The sequence below is a fragment of the Falco rusticolus genome, chromosome 2, assembly GCF_015220075.1.
Source record: "Falco rusticolus isolate bFalRus1 chromosome 2, bFalRus1.pri, whole genome shotgun sequence".
Classification (NCBI taxonomy): Eukaryota; Metazoa; Chordata; class Aves; order Falconiformes; family Falconidae; genus Falco; species Falco rusticolus.
Window position 1 is genome coordinate 14,001,699 of NC_051188.1, and position 22,212 is coordinate 14,023,910.

A 22,212-nucleotide genomic window follows, 5' to 3' on the forward strand; every position below is an offset into this window, starting at 1 on the left:
GTGTCTCTAAATGGCTGCTAAGAAATCTGCTTAAAAGACAGGAGGGTTGGATGACATTCCTTACTGATAGTGCCAAAGGTGTGCATGAAATACAATTTTGAATATTTATTAGATCATGTATTTTTACCACTCGGTGATTTGGGTAACAACTAGACAGGGAGAAGGGTGTATTTTTAGGCTTACTCATGGACACTTAGCCACACAGATAGTTATCGTTAGTGATTAAAAACATACAAAAACTGTAAGGGAATGGGAAGTGAAATCTAATTCTCTCTCTTCTGATACTGTGGCTTCATCACTGGTTTTCTGTATTTTTTCTCTTAATAACTGTTATGTTTTAACCCTAGCTGGATTAACACAGCCACTCTCTCGCTCCCATCACAGTGGGATGGGGAGACAATTGAAAGAGTAAAAGTAAGAAAAGTCATGGGCTGGGATAAAGACAGTTTCATAGGTAAAGCAGGTTGTGCACACAAGCAAAGCAGAATAAGGAATTCATTACCACTACCCATCAGCAGGCAGGTAACCAGCCATCTCCAGGAAAGCAGGGCTCCATCATGTGCAACAGTTACTTGGGAAGACAAATGTCATAGCTCTGAGCATTTCCTCCTTTCCTTCATCTTCCCCCAGCTTTGTATGGTGATCATGACATCATGTGGTATGGGATATCCCTTTGGTCAGCTGGGGTCAGCTGTCCCAGCTGTGTCCCCTCCCAACTCTGTGTGCACCTGTAGCCCACTCACTGGTGGGGTGGTCTGGGAAGCAGCAAAGGCCTTGGCTCTGTGCAAGCCCTGCCCAGCAATGACTAAAACACCCCTGTGTTATCAGCACTGTTTCCAGCACAAATCCAAAACATGGCACTATGCCAGCTACTCTGAAGAAAAATAACTCTATCCCAGCCAAAGCCAGCACAATAGTTTTTATAAAATTTCACTGTTTTCTGCAAGGTGGGAAAGATCTAACAAAAGGTGAGCAGTTTGCCTTCCTCTGGGTGGCTAAACTGCAGATGCAGCTTTGAATCATTCAGGCAGTACGGGACTGAATTGTAATATCAGTTAGGTAAATTCTTTTCCTGTAGGCTGGTCTACAAAAAGTTAATGAGATCAACATCAGAATTTCTGCCTTGTACTGGTGTGGTGGGGTTTTTTGTGGTTGTTGTTGGGTTTTTTTGTTTGTTTCTTTGTTTGTTTGTTTGGATTTTTTTGTAATACACAATGTAAGTCAAAACTACTCTCCAGCCCATGAGTTCAGTGCCTTTCTAAAGACAAGGTCTGGGTAAATTTTTCAATTCAAATTTCAAGGCCAATAAAGTGAGGAAACATCCTTCATAATTCTCAAGTGCATCAGCTATGAAATTGGTAGTTATTTCTACCACAATGCCTTAGGTAGAAGAACTTAAGACATCTTATACATTTCCTGGTAATGACAGAGACAGGTCATAGGATGGTTAATTGGCTTTAATTTGTTTGTTTGTTTAGTTTTAACTAGATCCAAAATTATTTGGTAGATGCAGTTACCAGCTGCTGACTGATTCCCAGGAAAATATCTTAAGTAGAGAACAATTTGGAACAGGACTATTTTGATCAAGATAAAATGTTGTGAAAGTCAAGAGAAGAAGCATCTGAGAACATAACTTTGGTTGGGTACAAGAAAAGCTGGGAAAAAGGAAAGGTGATATAACTGTTTACTGTTTAGTTAAGAAAGACTTCTGCAGGTAAAAGGCTGTTTTTCAACCTTCATATGAAAGTGAATTAATCCAAAAGCTCACATAGTATCACAACAGTGGTGGTTTTTCATTCATTGCTTGGCTGGTTGCTTGGTTGTTTGTTTGGGTTTATTTTTGTTGGGTTTTTTTTGTTTTCTAATTGAGGATGCTAACAATTGTTCAAATCTACTGAAAGTGGTGTGATTTCTCTGTTGTTGCCAATTTAATGATTAGATATGTAGATAGAAGAGACTTTGGTTCAAGCAATCATTATTTTAAGGAAGCCTTATGCTGTATTTTTTTAGGATGATAAGCCCACTGATGATGCATGCCTGTAGCATAATTTCAAATGAGTAATTTGAAAATGAAGTAATCAACAAAGTTGTAATTCCATGTTATCTGGAAAAAGTTTTTTTAAAAAACGTAATATGAGAAAGCATCTTTAGAAAAATGCTCATGACATGGTTTAAATTCAAACTACAGAAATTATTTCATATTCCTTTCATTATAGATGAATATACATAAACACAAAAGGTTAGTAATGTAAATTTATAACTCTTCCATTCTTCTCAGTACTATCCTTTCTTTATGGGGTAGCAGATAAAAATAACTCTTAATTCTTTTTTCTTTTTTTCTTTTCTTTTTTATTCATTTGTTTTTGTAAAAAACCACTGTTTTTTCCCTTAACGGCATGAAACAAGGCACAAACAAAGCACTTTTTAATCCTGTATCCATTGTGAAACAAGAAAGGTATCTCAGTTTTAATGCATACAGCCAACCAACGTTGCCATGTTAAAAAAACCCCCAACATACAAGGAATGAAACGTGAGGGTCACATGAGCAGATCTCCACATGGAAACATAGAATCATTTAGGTTGGAAAAAACCTTTACGGTGCAAGAAGGTTTGAGTACTCCAAGGATTCAAATCTGGCTCTGCACTTACATATAACTTTTTTTCTGTTCCACAGATTACCGAAAAGGAGTCCTAATACATTTTGATTCAGTTCAGCCCCTGAGCATCATCAGTTTTCACTTATACAAGAACTATTCTGTGGAGATCATTTCTGTTTTGAAGGACAACTTCTGTACAGCCAGTGGGAGAGCTGAGGTAGTGGATGTTTAAATTAAACTGCTTTTGGAATATGTTTATGAGCTTTATTGCTTGCATTTATTAGTTTATAAAATTGAATTCAAACACAGAAACTCTCACCACCAATTTAACCTGAATAAGCTTACAAATGGAACATAGATTAAAAAAAGGAATCCACTTTTCTAGATAATATTGTTGTTTCTCATCATGGGTTTGTAGAAGGCTTTGTCTTGAAAGTGTTTACCACTCCTTGTAAATGTTTTATAATCACTGCAGTATACTCTTAACCTGGGTGCACTGGATAACTTCTGAAAAATATTTTTTGTCTCATGTTTAATAGCATCTTATTAGTTCTGAAAAACTCTGTAGACAAGATTTAGAGACAAGTTCTATATTACGTTTCTAAACTCCCAGGTATTTTAATGTGGCTTGGTCCAATTCTAGGATATGGTGTGCTTGTTACAAGAATCTGAAATCACAGGCAAGTTGTCATGAAGGTAAACTTAAAGGTCAAGGATAATACACCCTGTTAGGCAGGCAGAGTTTGTCCCCAGATAATATTGTTATTTGTGTAACTCAATGTATGTTTTATTAGAATATTTAGATAAATACAAATGTATATTAATGAAGCAGGTGAATGTCAAAAGCAGTGTACTCATTAAGAGCCTATTGTGATACAAACCAGTGTGATATAGCAGCTGTAGGTATGAGTCATTTGAATCTGAGACTCATTATCCAGATGAACAACGGATAGTCACTTTAAATTTATCATGAATACAGCCACAGATGGAAATAAGATGGAGTAAATGTCTGCGGTTATCTGTTAACTTGTGTGCTTCATCATTTAATAGCTGAATGACTTATGATCATGTAGTTCAGGACACTTCTAATTAATTTTTGAGTTGAGACTTTATTCTCAACCTCAAACTATGGTTTATTAATAGGTCAACATAAAGAGCTTGCTAAAGTGTAATGTGTGGCTGTGCAAACATATTTGGAAGCACATAGTTCATTGTTTGATGTCAGATGGTTTACCTGCCCACCTAACTAATTGAGAATCATGTCAGAAAACTAGAAAGCCATTTTAATGAATGAGACAGACAGTGACCTCCAAACAGACATAACTGAATAGAACTGATGAACTTGATATGACCAGAATCACAGTGTCATTTTAAATATAACAGATTTTAACTCATTTTCCTGCTCTTGACAATTGCAACCACTAAAAGCATAGGAAAGATTGGCAGGTGAATTTTAACTTTTTTTATCTGTACAAGCTACATTAGAGTAGCAGATCTGTTGAAGGATATTAGTCATATTAAGAAGCATTTTGGCTCTGAGTGCATGCAAAGCTGGCATTCTGTATTGAAAACACATCTTTAATGTCCTTGAGGGGCAAGAGGTGGTAGGAAGAGAAAAGAGGGAAGAGTTTTTTCCCCAAGCTATAAATGAAAAATCACTCTTTCTTCTTGCCAAAGAGCAGCAAACATAAATTTAAACCATATATGTATATTTTTAAGATTAATTTCCTACAGATTTCTGTTTTGCAAAATAGTAACTATTCATAGGTTGAATAATTGTGTGTACTAGGTCAGAATTCAGTCTTTAGGCTGGAGGCTTTTGACAGATAGTCAAAATAGTCCAAATTTGACAAATATGTCAGGATCATTTATGTAGATATTCTTTCTACATAAATCTGTAATATCAGGTGACAGAACTACCTTCTGGCCTGCCAGCCTTTGTGCATGATGTTAACTTCACCCTCTGTTGCAACAGAGCAGAAATGAGTCTTGTGTCTGTTTCTTAAATCCATTCTTAATAAATATTAGAGTGTTTCCTGTGTAAAAAAAATTATAAATTGTCAGTGAAAGACAAATCATGCTGTGTTTTGTTCCACTTCTATAAAGAGGGAGATGATTTGGCACAATTTTATGCCTAAGCAGGAGCTGCTTATTTACTGGTGAAGAATTGCCCTCAAAACAATATCCTTGGTACTCCATGCCCTCAACCATTCAGTACATACACAGTGTGAAATAAAACAGATTTCAGGAACACACTTGGCTGCCCTGACTATAGTCCCTTGAATTTGTTCTCAGCTCTGAGGTCCAGGAATAATTTCATCCCTCCTTTCACAAAACGCACAAGATCTCCAGGGTTTTTTTTTTTGCCTAAGATTCTGCTAATTCCCGTTTCTCTTCTTTCATTTCTATGGACTTATCTTTCATTTGATTTCCCAGGAATAAGGCTTACATACACAACTGCTAAATCAGAATAGCTGGTGCACGTCAAAGTCTGATTCTTCATTTTAAGTTAATCACTCAGATAAATGTAGATGAACAGAGGCAATGCTTACATAAACAAAAGAAATGTCTCTGATACGTATTTTTGAGTAGACTATGTCAGTCTTTTTATAGTATATATCTGTATCATGTGGACCTTGGCATAGTGATTACATTTAATAGCTCTTTTTAGACCTGCTCTTTCTTCCAAATTTTGCTGGAAAACTTGCACCAGTTAGGAAAAACGGTTCCTAAAATGGGCTATATAGGAGTTTTGTATATTGTTATTTTAGACAATCTGAAATTCTGACAGTTGTAACAGTGATGGACAGGAACAAAAGTAGCAGTGATTTTCAAAAATACAACTCTGCATTGTCTTCCAAATGTGGAGATTTCAATAGACACTGGAGAGTGTAAGGAACTGACACAAATTAGTAATTTTCTGTATGTGTGGAATTTAACAATCCTTAAATGGCTCATGCTGGATAAAAGAAAAACAGAAAAATGACCTTTATGTTTGTCACCACTGCAAATCATGTTGTTCCACTGTTCCAGTGATGCGTAGAGGTGGAAATAATGGAGATGAGTACAATAGACTTTTCCATAGACTGAGTTTTCCAGGTCATTTAATTCTCTCTAGTGTCTTCAGAACCTTTCCAACAGAGCTAATGATAACAGATTGCCACATTATCCTGTTCGTGGTGACCTGTTTGGGTAGCTGCCAGAAATCCTAGTCACTCAAAACTATTGGTGAAAAAAAGTGTTTACTGAATTCACTTCTAATGGTTATTATAATGTATTCAGGGCAAATAAAATATTGTATTACTGAGTACTTCATGTGTTAAGTAATGATTCAATTATTTTTGAAATTGATACTTTAGATCTCAGTTGCTGCTCTGCTGCAGCTGGTTTTGAGTTTTCCTTTCAGACTCTGGCCCTCTGCCAGTTCACGTTCCATGGGAATAGCTCCCCCAATCTAAAAAGGTTGGTTTTTCAGCGTATAGCCAGCTAAAGCTACCCACTCTCTCTCCTTGCTAAAAGAGAAATAGCTGTGGCTCTGAAGGTGATGAATGTAGCTTTTTTCCTGGGAATTGTAATTGCTTTTGGGGTGCATGAGCTTAGAAAAGTGCAAAGGAGAAAGTCTCACCACCTGTGCATATAATGACATTCAGTCACAGACATTGATCATTTTAGATTTTACCCAAACTGTTTATATGTCTAGCTTTAACATAATTTTCTGAGAACCAGGAAGCTTGAAATCAGATACATCATGTGACTTTTGCCGTGAAAAAATAAGCTTGAGTTTAATTAATGATTTTAATTAAATAAATGTATAGAAATCTGCCTATTCGCTTCTTGAATAGTCAGTTTCCCCATTCCAGTCAGAATGAAATAATTCTGTATGAAGTATTCTTCCTGGGACTTCTGCTTTTGAGATACCTTGCTATTGTGTGTAACTTCTACCTAATTTTGCAGAGCCAGAAGGATCTAAAATCTTAAATATTTCCTGTTTATTCAAACTGATTCTTGATTCTGAGTGAATAAAAAAGATTTGAAAGAATATTTTTTATTTAGTTTGTTGGGGGTGGGTGGGTGGGTTTGGATTTAATGTAACTTTTACATTTAAGTTCCTGCAGAAATGCTAGATACATCATGCTTGTACCATATCAATGCAAAAATCAAGAGTATTACCAAAGGTTATATACTATAACTTAGGACTGATGTTCAAGCTTGCATTGAGCAAGTCACCGGCATAGCTTCCCCTTGATTATAGATTATAGAACTAGAAATCCTAGAGGTGGAAAATGACATCAAATCTATTTGAGATGTAACTAATCAGAAAAGGTTTGTTTTGGAGTCTGTTCCACACATGAAGGGCTCAATTTTCAATATTGCATAAAAAGTTCTGCCTGCTGGATGTAGTGTGGCAGTTCAGCAGCTGCTTTGCTAGCAGCTGTATCACCTTAGGTGAGTAACAGCTTCCTTTTCAAGGTGGAGAGAGCAACATAGGCTGGGGAATCACAATAGTTATCACAGGTAGTAAGGTTAATTGCATCACACCAATTTTAAAAGGAAGGTTTTAAAGGTTTTGGGTTTATATGCCTGATATCTTGTTACCAATGAGCATGCTTTCATTCTGAGGAGGTTAATGTTTTCAAGGCCTGAAATGGCTATAGTGAATGCCCACTTTCCCGCCTATGCATTTGCAATACAAATAGCTAGAATATCAGAGGGTTTAGATCTGGAACACATTTACTTTTAGGGTTCAATTTTCCGTTATACAAAATTGCTTGATTTTAATTTTGTGATAAACTCATGTTTTGCTGCTGCAAAGGTTAAAATGCTGTGAAGTTAAGACTTGATGTTCATATAAATTATTTTCAAAGTCTTCAGATTAATGTCTGAATTCTTATTTGACTATAGTTCTGAAGTATCCAAATAGTATCATTTTCATCAATACTGAGTACATAACTTCATGGATTAAATTATGATGTATATGTTTACAGTTCACTATAGACTAATGAGAATCTAATGTGTAACATATTAATAGTGGTGCACTGCCTTCTATTATAGCAGAATTTGGAAAATAGAAATGGTATTTTAAGTAATTTCATGTATTCAAGTTTCAGATCTCCTATAATGCTTTCTCCCTACAAGAAGTTATTTTTTAAAACATTTCAATGTGATCTAAAGAAGAAAATATTTTATCTTGAGATAGTTACTTAGGCTCGATCTGACATTACAAAGAAACCCAACCAGTGACAAATCACTGCAAAAGATGTGGTTAATTTCCATTCTTGCTGCTCTCTCTTCCCTGTAGCAGATCTATAGATTGTACAGTAAATGCATAATTGGTTGATCCAGTGGAAAATATTTTTTGTTTTGTTTCATTTAATTTAATTTTGTGGCTAAACCAGTATACTAGATGCAAGAGAAATTTCAGAACAGCAAGACTTCCACTTTCTGTGGCAGCTTGCTATTGGATTGGCTTTGCTATCACACTAAGCCACAAAGCATACTTTAATTTTTGAAGCAAGAAAGATTCCTGCACTGATATAGCATCAGAAATTCCAGTGTGAACAGAAGCTAACTGCATGCAAGCCACTGCACTAAGGGTGCCACTTGCTGCTTTTCAGTGAGTAAGCTACTCTTGCAAAACTAAGTCGGGTAGCACGTCATGCTCAATTCTTGTCTGACTTTGAGAAGGCACCATGCTTTTCAGGAAAGCAGCAATGGGCCAAGCCTGTCAAGCCATTAAGGTCCAAGCAGGCTCCAGTGTTTGTTAAAAACAGCTCTAAAATTTTCATAAAGACCAAAGATGCCTGCTTTCCACATAGCAAATATGAAAGCCCAGTCTCAAACCTCACCATGGCATGGCCAGCTGTGCCCATTGTACCACTGTCTCCCAGCAGCCAGGCTGAGATTAGCCAAAAGGCATCCACTCATTCACAGTGGGGGTGTATGCTGGCCGATGGATGTTGGGGAAGATGTTGCACAGCCACCCATCCTTTCCTAAGAAATGAGCAGGAGAAAGTCTTACATACTTTGTGAGTAGTGACTGTAAATGTTCAAAGTGATATCATGTAGGATTTTCATTTTACAGTTTATACAGGCACAACATTTCAAGTTTGCAGAAGTATTTGTAAAACATATGTTTATAATGGTTTTATCTCCCTGACTTGAAAAAAATAATATGCTAAAATGACATAAAGATGCTTATACCATGCTGCCTTTTACATGAGTAGGAGAGATAAAGAGGCTGTCAACACACTTTGATTTTGGCTCAGGTTTTCAAACCTGAATCCACATTCATATTTCAAGTCTTGCAAATATCCACATGACTTAAAATTACTTTTGTCTGAATAATGTGGATTTTGTTAGAAGGGTTCTAGGCTACAAATACCAACATAAATCACTTGAAAGAAATAATTTTCTGGACTGTAAACTAGAGAAGAGATCTTGGCAAATAGGAAATATTTCTGGTTTTTGCAATCTTTTAAGAATATACTAGAAAATCCATAGCCTCACACAAAAATTAAAGCTTTACATAGTATAACAGAGACACTCTGAAGATAAAACATCCCTAATATGCAGCACAACTCCCTTATCAGCAGTTTCAGGGGAAAAAAATAATTACTTCTGCTTTGACAGAATGAGAAGAACCAAAGATCTTTTCCAACCAAAATGATTCCATGATTCTATGAAAGTTCAGTGCTATTTGTTGTCATTACACTAATTATTGGTATTTATTTGTAATAGCAGGGGTACTTTTCCTATTTAAAGTCCTCAGAATAAAAGCTATTTTCATTATTTTAATCACATATGCAATGGGGTTTCTAAAGTCGTTTTGTAATTAATTTTTTCAAATTCATATGAACATTGTTATTGTCTTAATCCTATATTTGGTACTGATAGAAATGAGCTGCAAAATATTTAATGACATTTTGCAAGTACTGTCTTACCAAGTTTGTCACTGCTACCTGACACAAGCAATTTTAGAAGTCAACAATCTTATTAGTTAATGTTAATGAATGTGGCAGTCACACATAATTGTCTCTTACCTACATTTTCATGTCTTTTTGTGGGATGGCGTGGGGGCTTTTGAGAGTATAGATTTCAGACTTATTTGTTGTGCAACTGTAAAATCACTGCTTGTAACTGATGTTTGCCTGGATATTCTATCACATGAAATAAAGAAGGTAAGTACTGAATCTGGTAAAGTTAAGTAGCTCTGTATTAAAAGCAAAGTCCATAAAATCATAGTGTTCATATAAGAAAAGGGACCTTGGGCAGTCTCCAGTCCAATCTCCTGCTCACAGCAGGTCAGCTCTGAGGTCAGACCAAGCAGCTTAGGTCTTCATCCAGTTGGGTCTTGAAATTGTCCAAGGACAGAGACGGTACAACCTCTTTTAGCTTGTGCCACTGCCTGACTGTCCTTATGGTGAAAAAGCTTATCTTTATATTCAGGCTTAGCATCTCATTTTAATTTATAAACAAGTTTTCTCTTGTTTTCCTAGCTTGTACTGCTGTGAAGAGCCTGACTCTGTCTCCTCAATGACCTCCCTACAGTCACTGGGGGCTTCTGTTAGGTGTCCCCAAAGCCATCTCTGCTTCAGGTTGAACAAGCCCAGTTCCTCTGGTCTATCCTTATGGAGCAAGTGCTCCAGCCCAACCATCTCAGTGGCCTCCCTTGTACTCCTTCCAGTTGGCCAGTGTCTTTCTTGTACTGAGTGGTCCAAAACTGGATGCAGTATTCTACATATGGTAATTCTCAGAGAGGTGGGAAATAAGACATTTTTTGTCTTTATAAGACATGATTCAGAAACATGATTGAATTGGCACTTTTTTCTTATTTGAGACTAATTTTAATTTATAATAGCATGAATCAGACTCTTGCTGATGTACCAAAAGCAGAATTTGGCCTTCGGACACATACTTCCAAAGGGATGTAAAACTTCTTCAAAAATAGAATCTTATACAATTCCTTTTAAAAATTCCTGAATTCAGAAAAATCAGAAGGAGATTAGAAATAAGGTAAGAACCACAATGATCTAGTTTGATTCTGTAGGGGAATTCTTCAGCTGCTTCTTTTGGTGGTGTTTGCACAGTTACAGTTTCCTGTAAACATCACATTCTCCATTCAAGAGAGAAAGAGCAAAAAGAAAGAACAACTTTTGACTGATGGGAAAGACACCCTTGTTCGCTTGTTTTGAAATACATGAGAGCTGTCCCAGTTCTTGTTCTGAAATGAAACAGCTGAACAGGGCTACTGCACCTGCGGTGGTTGACACCAGGTACTCATGCACACCTCTGCTTTCCCAGGAAACCAGTCTTGTCCTCAGACCAAGAACATGGCAGTCATCAGAGCAGCAGCTTTCAAGACAGCAAACATAATGAGGAACTCTTAAAAAAAACTGGTAGAAATTAACATTCTAGAAGTGATTTGGCAAAAGGAAAATGTAGTTTTACATATCACTTCAAGTTGATCAACTTTTTTTTTACTATGATACCCTCAGGTCTAGATATATTTTGGGTTTATCCCTTTTGTGTCTTATTAGATCTACTTATTAGTGTGAAATCTATTTTTTTGTTGTTGTACAGCTTTTCCTGTTAGTTCATGGCTCTATCTCCTGTTTGATCATTGCACATCGTAGGGTTGTGCTCTCCTGCTTTTAGATGCTAAAAGATACATATATAAGCATGAGGTGCTCACTGCTAGTGCTTCTACAGGCAAAAAGGAAAAGTTGTGCATGTAGAGGAAAAATGTTTGTCATCCAAATACAAATATATAAGAAAGGGAAATATTTATAGGGTGATTTCTCTCAGGTTTATTTCTAGCTGGAAAGGGAGAACAGCATGCCGTTATGAGATGCAAGAGTTACATTCAATGGATCTTGTGAATAAGTGACTGCCCTCTTTTTGACACTCTATTTGTAGGTGTTTATTTATTTATTAAGAAACATTAAAAGCATGGACTCCCTCTTTTGTGTTTAAAAAATAGTGCGTAGTGTTTGTGATTTAATAGCTCAAAGTTGTAGTTCACTGTTTATTGTAGCAGAGTAGGGGAGAAATGTAGCTTTTTCAGTGTTTCTCTTCTTTAACTCAAAAATCTTTTCAATAAATTCTTGATTTAAAATGAGAGGGCTGCAGCTTTCCTGAAATATTACTAGAAAATCTGGGATCTAAGTTATTGAACACTAAAAGTAACATTTAATTTTAATTCTGTTGTCTCAAGCATATTGTAATTGAATATTCATTTAAATATCACCCCAGTTCAGATGTTATGTTTAGTGATTTATTTATTTGTAATTGGTAAGTGAAATTTGGAGTCTGCATTCATTTAAGAAAAAACAAGTGAATTAGTTATCACTCAGAGTAGCCTAACATATTTATGTGATAAAGCATTAACACCTGGATAGATGAATAAAACCATTATGACCCAAGATCTCAGTATTACTGCTAAAGAAATAACTGATTTCTTTACTAAGTAATAAAATGCGGAAGGAAGGACATATATTAAAGAACAGTCTTAATAGAAATGTTATCTGGTGGGCTGAATAAGTTCTGGACTTCAAGAAGGTTTGTGTTTGACTGTGTGCAGTAGAGAAAGAGGTATTCTTGAATGCTCTAAAATGAGGCTTTTGATAGACATTCTATCCCCATTTTTGCCAGACTGTCAAAGCCTCTGTCCTTCAAGAAAGCCCCTTCATAAATAGAAAAGGGGGGGGGGGGGGGGGCAGGGAACACCATAATTTTTTAAATACGGTAATAAAATAAAAATAACAGATTTAAAGTGCAAAGAATCTTTTATAGAACTTGCACTGTTTATGAGGGCTAGGCAATATAAAAATAAATTTAGGTAAACAACTATTTTTAGCTAGTAAAACACATCATCTAAATGTCACAACAGTATTCTAGTTTACACTTTATGCATCAAAATTCAATTTCCAGAATTAGATACTGAAAATCCTTCACTCTGAGTTAGTTTAAACTGAAATCCTTGTTTAAACCTTGATCTCTACAAATGTATAAAGTTTCAAGGCACCTAATTATAAGTAGAAGGGAAACAGAATGGCACTGCAAGTTCCTTGGCAAAACTGACTTCAGATTCAGAGAAAACTTTGCTTAGTTTTCTGTAGTGAATGGGAGCTAAGGAATTGTTTTATTTGTTCAAAGCATTATCTCTATTTGTAGAGATAACATCCCCTTGTGAAGGAGTGGCTAAAGAAATAAATGTGGTGGATATAGCTCATTCTTCCTTAGGCAAATCTTAATTTTTGCTGATAGTTAGTTTGGAGCTCTTAGTATAGATAAAATTGGTTACAGAAATTTTACTGAATTGCCTTTGAGCTCAGTTCCTAGGCTACCCTCTGAGCACTTCACTTGTATCTTCAGTACTTTGATGTACCCATACTAGTCCCATCCCTCAAGACTCTATATGTATTTCTTTCCAAGACCATTTATAAAATCAATAATTGTTTTTCCTTTTTATATTAAATTTGGTTTTGGCAATTAACATGTACTTAAAGAGATCTGTTCCGTTTTCAATATATATCGATCCATAGATCTTGGTTAACTACTTTTGTAATGCAAATTTTCAAATAGATTCCTGTCGTGCTATCCATAGATTAGGAAAAAGATATGACTTTATTTCCTTCTTGCGTTTAAAAATGAAAGCTAGGCTGGTATTTGTGGTAGAGAACATTGACCACTATTTATTTGGTTCAGTTTGCCTGGCACTGAACATTATGTTTTCACCCTAGGCAGGAATTACTTAGTTCACAGACTTGTTGAGAAGTAATTATTACATAATAGTATTATTTTATATATATATACATATATATATTATTAAGACAAATGCAACAAGTCATATAATAAAAATACAATTGATTTTTTTTTTTCATTAAAAATCTCTTTTGCTCTGTAAGTCATACACAAATGAAATTTAGCTAACTTTCAGGAAGGGCATGAAAGGAACTTAGTCCCTTGATTAGGGCAATAATCCCTGTACAGAAACTGTGGAAGTATAAAAGCTATTTTCTGTCATTCAGGGAGTCAGAAACATGTTTCCACTGTCTTCAGCAGGTTAAAGTCCCAGCTAGCATATGCAGTTCTATGAAAATTAATTTTCTATGTTCCATGAGTAATAATGCTCGCTGGAAATCCAGAGCTATTGTTGAGAAGGAACTCAAGAGATTGCAAGTAATATAGTAAAGTAGCACTATGCTTTTCTCATTAGAGTGTAGTTACAAACCACAATCTTTCACTTTCCCTCTTCCATTTGATAAATCAACTGATCTAATTATCCCAGTTCAATGACTGTCTGATAAAATGCTCATGAAAAATCTTAAGTATTTTACAGGTTAATTATATTATTATGTGTATAAACATACTTTGTTATAAACTTTGATCTGAACTCTTGGAATGAAAGGAGATGTAGAAAAAACAGCATTAAAGCTGAAAAATCTTAATCACTGGTTTTCATATTGTAAAAAAACTTTAAAGTAGAAAGTTTATGAAACAATCAATTAAGAACCTAGTTCAAATTCCACTGTAGCAAATAACAAGTCTTCTAGTAGTGCCAAGGGTTGCATAAGTCCATGAAACTTATAAAAATTTGATGAACAGCATACAATTTGTCTGGGAAGTAGAATCCTATAAAGAATTCTATATATGCATTCTTTTCAAAGACAAAATATCTGTTGATACTACAGGCAATTTGGATTGAGCGTATTAACTTTCACTAAAGAAGCACAGATTAATTCAGACTCAATAGTATAAGAACTGGGTGGAGATACGGATTCATAGAAAGCCAGAAAATGTGAGGTAGTGGGGAATTAGAAGGTGTAATATATTCCTTTTTGTGTTTCTGTATCACACAAACTAAAAAAAAAAAGAAAAAAACAAAACCACCACAACACAACCCAAACCAAAACCAAAAACAAATGAGCAAAACTCATTAAAACTCTACAATGACTAATCAGTTTGGTAGCTGTTACGGAATCTTTATGATATCTTTATGGAACCACCTTATGGTATCCCTTGAGGTGAATTAAATATGTTTGTACTTAAATCTAAAAATAAAATAATGAACAAAGCATTGGGCAGAGTCCTCCCACAATACCCAATTCTACATGGGCTCTGCAAAGATTTTTCACAAGCAGATTCCTTATAGACCCTTGCTCCAGCACCAGTCCCAAGAGCTGTTGCGTGGGGCACCTCAAGATGCCCTTGGGTCCATCCCCCAGACCAGCTCTGCTGCCCAAAGTCAGCCCCTGAGATTGGGCCCTGAGGCCTCCTGTTCCAGGATGCTGGTCCTTATCTCATCACCAAGGGAAACTTCACTCTTGCAAGGAGACCACCTGTCTCTGGCATCCTTGCTTCCAGGTAATTTAACCCCATCTTGTAGTTCAGCCTTCTTGCCTTCCATACCAGATCATTCCTCAGTCACAAATTTTCACTGCTAATTAGAATTTCCTCTTCATAGCTAAAATATATTTTAGGATTTAAGAGTGGAGTAGGAAAGGGAGGGTGGCAGAAAACCCTCAGAAGAGGATTTGATTAAAACAATATCAGACCATAAATGAACAATTCATTCTCTGAAGACAAACCCAACAGAGCCCTTAGAATAACTGACAACATCATGTCAATAGGGAAGCACATGGCCCACTATAAACACTATGTGAAAATGAAATGTAAAAAGATGGGTGGCTGTGCCAGTTAAATAATCTCCTAAACTGTTTTGTAAATAGAAGGTATGCTACACATTGCAACATTTTAATTCACTAGAACCGTGTGGGGACCAGAGCACAAAAAAAAAAAAAAAAAAAAGAAGAAAGAAACAGGACAACAAAAAATACTCATTGCATAAATTGCATCAACTTCAAAAACCAAAAGCCAAGAAAACCCCAGTTGGACAAATGTTGTAGCTGAACAACTCCAAGGGGCCAACATTGTCTGCTTTTCTGTTTTGAACAGTTAAGTAATTCCATAGCATTGATGATGGTGGTGTGTAGTGTAAGTGCTGACTAAATAACCAACTAGGTGATACAAGAAACATGAAAGATAGTGTGAGAATTAGATTGGCTAATTAGGAACTAGTCTTGAATTTCCCCTTCTGCCTTTGCTTTTTCCATGCAATGTATAATTGAGCAGCAGAAGAATAAGAGATTTTTACACATTGGTTTTATTACTTATTTCTATTTTCCCTTTTGTAGGAAAACAAAAGAACATATATCAATTATTCTACTGAGTTTCTACCAAGTCATCAGCATTATTAAAACTCCAATATGTAGATCATAATTTGTACAAGTGACTTGTTTGTGAACATAGCAAAAGAGTAATAATTCAACTGGGGATGAAGAATAGCTCCACTTTAAACTGAAATGTTTTTATTATTTTTATGCTTGTATGAAATGTATCTATATAATTTCTCTTTTTTCTTTATAGATTTTCATGGTAAAAACAAATACAATCACAATAATTCTTAAGACCTCAGTATAAGTAACTATGAAATGGCCGTATTTGAAAATGTGGTAGTTGTCATACACAAGTAATTCATCATGTTGCTACATTTAAAAATAATTCGGCTGATGAAGAAGAAATGTGTGTTTTTCTTGCACAGTGCATTCATTTTCCATAACAAATTAGTACTCACATAAACTCAGTCTTCCAGACAAATGAATGTTCAGTTAAACACGAATGTGGAACTTGCACATTAAAATAAATGGAACTGTACTGATCTTAGCAACGGAGTTAACAGGCATATACACAGCAGTGTCTATTTAGCTGATAACATATATATTGCAAGTTGTATGTAAACCATGCTTTTTATAAATGAGTGTGCATTTATCAATTCCAGTTGTAAAAGGTTAGAAATGCATGCATGAATTAGAGGGCATGATTTCTTTATTTATCTTTAACTTTGCTTATATAAAACTTGTCTTTGGTGAAACGGCCAGTTCAAGATACTAATATTTAAAAAGATAAGCTAAAAACAGAAGTCAGTTTTCTTCCATACACTTTACTGCAGGCCTAAGGCACATTGGCTTCGAGCCTCATTGCTGAGTCTGTTTGTAATCAGTGAAAAGAAATAACAGGACATAATTCAGTTCAACCAACATCTAAACCATCCTCAGGGTGTCTGTCAATGAAAGGAACCTGGGATGCCTAGTTGGGATGAATCGTCCCAGTATTACATGTTAAACTTCATTTGGCAGCACTCTACAGTCTCATGTTACACAAGTCATCTTGTTAAGGTTTTGGAAAATAGGGTATACAGAGAATGTATAACAAAATTTTATGTTGTAAATCTGTAAACCTAAATAAATATAAGCTGTGTTTAGTGTGAAATAGTATTCTTCAGAGTATGTGATGCTTGTACTATACATTCAACCCTTGTATAGCTCTTCTATTATGAAATGCTTGTCAGCAACACAGAACTTCACAGTTCTTTAAGAGCATTCCCTCATCATGTGGCTTTTCTTCCAATAGCAGTTACTCCCAATTGACATGCCTCAATCAACTGGCCTAATCTGAACCTTTTTTAACTGTTAGAGCCTTCATCTGCTTTGAGAGACTATACTTAAATGATCAAGACTGTAGCCACCTTCTGACCCATCTATACTATGTATCTACTAATACATAGTTGTGTTTGTCACTTCTATTGCAGTATCATGGTTTTAACAACCTTAATTCTCTTACCACAGTCCACTATTGAAAACTCCTGCTTAACATTTGGGTATGACATATGTTCCCCTTTTCCGGCTCCTGGATGTTCCTTCTCCGCTACATGTTTAGAGCTTGTTCAAAGACATATTCTGTGAGCATGAAGTCTATAAGTGTTGGATAAAAAAGCTGCTCAACTCGTGGCTTAAATCAAATCTGATTCCAAGTGTTTTATTGATTCATTAATGACACATAATTAACCAGCAATCAATGAACCATATATTCAGGATCAATCTAAACAATACAGAAGATAAACCGCAATGCTAGACATACAAAGAATTGTAAGAAGTCCCTTTAAATTTCTAACTGTTTTTTTATAACTATCCCCCAGAAGTGTGAATCGTGTACACTTGCACAGTTGCCTGCGTGCTCTGGCTTTGCCTGCACCTGCATCAGCCCACCCACTGGTGGGTGTCTCACCACTGCTGAGACAGCCCCTGCAAGTGTACATCCAAGGTGTGGGTCCTGTGTTGCAAACTACACTGCTGGTGCCCTGACTGCGTGCTTGTGGCCCTGATGGTGAGGATGCTCTGCCAGCCCTAGGCAGAGATTGCAGTGACAGCGAGGTGATGCTGGCGTAGTCTTGGCTGCCATGGTCTTCTTGTACTTCTTATCAAGCTCATTTCCCTGTTTCCAAAATCTCTTGGTAATGCCCTGCTTACCATTTAATCTAGGAGTTATTGGCATCTTCCTTTCTAGGGATTGCCAGCATTTGGGCAAACAGCTCTCTGACTGTGCTGGGTAATCCATTCACATGGCATGTCCCATCGCCACTCTGCCAGCTACTGTTATCTAGGGCAAGGGGAGCATGTGGGCATCCCGCCTGGAAACAATCCCACTTGCCTGCTATTGTCTTCTGCTGCTTCTGTGCCATGCTCTGTTTCTACCCTGCAACGGAGAGTAAAGCCTAGCAAGCCATGGGGCTGGAGGGTGCAGGTGGGTTTGTTGGAGGGCTCAGAATATGCTGAAAGTGAGTGTGGGGGCAATCCCAACACCGTAGTCAAGAAGCCGTGTATGTTCATTTAGGTGCTACAAGGTCTCTTACAGCCATGCCGGAGAAGTTTAGAAGTCTGTTCTTGTAAATGCTTTAACCTAAGTCAGTCTTAAGCATCTATGTTTATATATCCACTGGTTTAAGAACAAAGTAGGCTGCTTCGGATGCTGCTGCTTACATAAGATAGAGAATTCATTGTAGCATATTTACCTTGTGATAACTAATTTGCATTTCTTCATGTTTCCTCTAATTTCCATGTTCTTTATGCAATTCAAATAGAGTGATTACCAATATTTGAATAAATGGCAGATCTCCTGCATCTTGTGAAACAAATTATTCCTTTAAGTCATTGTGCTAATCAAATGTACTTACTCTGTAATAGAATTGGTGTTTAATGTCATTTGTGCTTTGACATGTGAGAGAGCTTTTTATTTATTTATTTATTTATTTAATTGTTGAAAATTTATTTTCCAGTCAAATACTGCAACATGCCATACATTGTAAAAGTAATTGGATGTAGCTTAAGAATAGAGTAGTAAATAACTAGCCAATGTTTTCTTCTGAAAAATAATAATAAAAAAACCCAACCCTGAACTTGATTTAGCACACTCTTTCTTTAGTAAGTGTGGATAGCATGTTTGACAAGGCATTTGGAGATTTGGACCCAACAAGAAATCAAATATCATTGATTATACAGCTACCTACAGACCTTTTAAAATTTAAATACTTGTATTTTCAAAGGGGGATTTTAGTTTCATTAAACACCCCCACCCCCAAAACAGATAGTAGATAGCTGGTCAGTTCCGCTGACTTTACTAAATTGAAGCAGTGTTGATACATTTACACATATTTCAGTTTGTAGAATTTCTTGTCTGTGTTTTAAAAATCCAAAGATTTTTAGCAGTTACAGACTTACAGCACCTTTAAAACACTGCAGCTAACTTAACTGTATGTAACTAATGTCTTTTTATTTCTATTTCTAAAAATCCTTTTAAAAATGAATAAAACTTTAATTAAGGTTCACGTAATATAATTCTGATTTGTTTTTCTCAGAGCACTGAGAAGCAAGTAATGTGTCCAGAGTTTTCTATATTAGCAGAGTAATGTAAAAGCTTTTAATGTGACAGCATTTGGAAAAGTAAATGCTTATAATCTTTATTTAGTTTTAACAGTCTTTCCCCTTAAGAAACCTGAGAGTCTATTTGGATTTATGAAAGTATCTTAATTTCATCTCACTCTGCCCTAAATTCTGTTTTAGATACATCAGAGTAAAACAATGGCAATTCTGTGGAAATGATTGCCAAGTAACCTTTGTAAAACATCAGATTTTGATTTGGTATCAGTTAAATTTCAGCAGAAAATGAAGTCATGGTGAGGAAAATAGAGTACAAGCTTTCATTCTACACACTTACTTTCTCTTGGTTTCTGAAAGATTTTTTGTATGATTTCTTGCACTACCCCCCGATCTGTAAAGAAACTGTTCCAAAATTTGCTTTGGAGATTTCTTTGAAAAAAATGACACTTGAATTTTATTAAAAAGGATGAGCCGATTCTCACTATAGAATAAATTTAAAAAGACAGTTTATCATTCTGTCCTTGGAAGCTATGAGGATTCCTTGTAATACTAATCTCTCAGTGAAGTTTTACCCCAAGCTTTGGAAAGATCCTGCCAAATGGAAATGATTGCTTTCAGAATTTTTGTGGAATCAACTATGTCATATTTAACAAAGCAGAATTTTATGTATGATGCCCATAAATGTTCAGGCACCTGAATTATGATATAAGCAGAGCTGAGGAAAGTAGGCTTAGTTTACCTTTCCACGGAACTTCCACTTAATCATGGAGCTAATTTCACTTAGGTTTTTTAGTTAATGTTGTCTTTCTTTTTGGGTTTGGGGTTTTTTTTCCCCTCTAGTGTTATAATTTTAGACAAACACACCATTTCTACATTTTGTCTCCACTCCTCTGCACCTCAAAACCCACTCAGGATCTGGGTTGTTGTCCCCTCCAGGAGACAAATGTGAATCAGGAACAAGACTAATGTCCTAATGAAATGCAGTGGTGCCTCCTTCTGGACCCTAACAGCAAGGGCAAAATTTGACTATTCCACAGGCTATTTAAATGCCCTATCTATTAGATGAAGAGAAACGTTGTCTTTATCAGGATTACATTAGCTAAGGTAACCCTTAAAGAGCCTTGCTTTTGGCCAGAAACTGCCAGAGGTGTGGCTGTTTTTCTTCTTGTGTGACACAAAAAAGGATGTGGTTTCAGAGCTTGGATGCTATGAAAACTCTGGATATGAGTCATATATTTAAATTACACTGATTATTGTTTTAGTTCAGAACACCTGAGCTAACAAGTGAGGTTAGTTCTCAGAAATGTTTCCTCCAGTCCCTTTCCCTTTCTAGAGTAATCCATACCCTTATTTCACTTCATAGAATAATGTGTACTTTGATTTATTATTCATGTTAGAGAAATCTCAAAGATAGAACTTATCAGCTATTAATTTATGATGGTGGAAAAGGGAATTCACTGTCCTACATTAGTTCTATTTGATAGGTTTCCCTTTCCTGTAATACAATCAGTGCTCTCTACCCTGAAACTCACGGCCATTATTGATTATTTTGGGTGAGATGTAAAATTGTTATGTGTTTCTTGGCATTTGTCTCCACAACTGAGGCAGGGATGCAATATGCATTTTTTCTGGGAGTCTTCTTTTTAACAAAACTAATTAAAAAACCATGATACTTTTATTAAAGATGTTCTAGTATTTAGTGCCTTATGGGCATTTTTTCAATGTTTAAAAATGAAAGAAGTCTTATTTTTTCATTATTATATATTTTATATCACATATCATATATTGCATATTGCATATTGTATATTATATATAATAACAGAAGTATTATTAATAAATATATTAAATAAATATATATTTAATATAGCTTTCCAGTTGGTTAACATTGGTATCATAGAAGTGTTTTAGATAGGTAAAGATTTTAATCAAGGTGATAATTGTATTTTAAAAACGAAATATCTTGTAACTCAGTTGAGTTGCTTGTTTGTAATGATTAGAAAAACCAATGTTTTCCATTTACACTCACAAACCAGAATGTGTTGTGAGATAATAAAACTTTATTTTCACTCTAATGGTATTTTCACTGCTATTTGCACCAAGAGAATGCATTCATGGTGCCTGAGGTGTTGTTTGTTCATAACTGCTACTGTTTGTGTGAATCTCAGCAAAGGTTTCCCTTTATATATACATCAGGTATATGTGACATGAGTACACTGATCTGTGTTTGTGGAAGCTTCCTTCTTCTTCCCACCTTCCTCAAGTCTTGTTTTCAGTGTTTCTTTAAGTTAAAATATGGAATTCAAGGTGATCCTCGCATTGTGCCATCCCCTCATTTCAAAGCCACAATTACAAACAGAAGTTTCAGAGCATCTCCAGACATATCTCCAGAGGATGACACAAAGCAGCCTTTTATTTTCAATGAGTATGTGAAGAATGAAATCTAATTTAGGTACTGCATGCGCCTTATGAATATTCCTGATTTTGCTGAGGTGTGGAGATATCTTGCTCTGCAGAAACATCAGAGAGTGAAATTCATAGTGCTGCCTGTTGGTGTGTATTGTCACTTTGTCACTGCTATAAATTATGAAAATCTTTGAGAAATAAAGTTTCTTGTAATTGTTTCTAGTTCCTTTGGAACATCTGGCTTGACCTTTTTGAGTGCTAGGTAGTTGTTTTTTGGGGTTTTCGTTTGGTTTTGTTTTTTCCCCCTGAAGATTAGTGTTGTTTTTTTCTGTTTCAATTAAATACTTTTGAAAATCCATCTCAGGCCAGACACTAAACTTGCACAGGCTGCTTGGAAAATTCCACTCTACAGAAATGCCTTCGTTTTTTTATTGGAC

General features: G+C 35.7%; 1 protein-coding gene across 5 annotated transcripts in view; it reads left to right on the forward strand.

Moving 5' to 3' along the window:
• Nucleotides 1-22,212, forward strand: part of CNTN5 (contactin 5) — a 678,576-nt gene that overhangs the window by 193,807 nt on the left and 462,557 nt on the right. For 4 of the 5 annotated variants that reach the window (XM_037377787.1, XM_037377784.1, XM_037377788.1 and 1 more), the window contains exon 2: nt 2,675-2,814. The exons of the other annotated variant lie outside the window; for it this stretch is intronic. The gene's annotated coding sequence lies outside the window, so the exon portion shown is untranslated. The remainder of the gene's footprint in view (nt 1-2,674; nt 2,815-22,212) is intronic. 5 annotated transcript variants of the gene reach the window in all.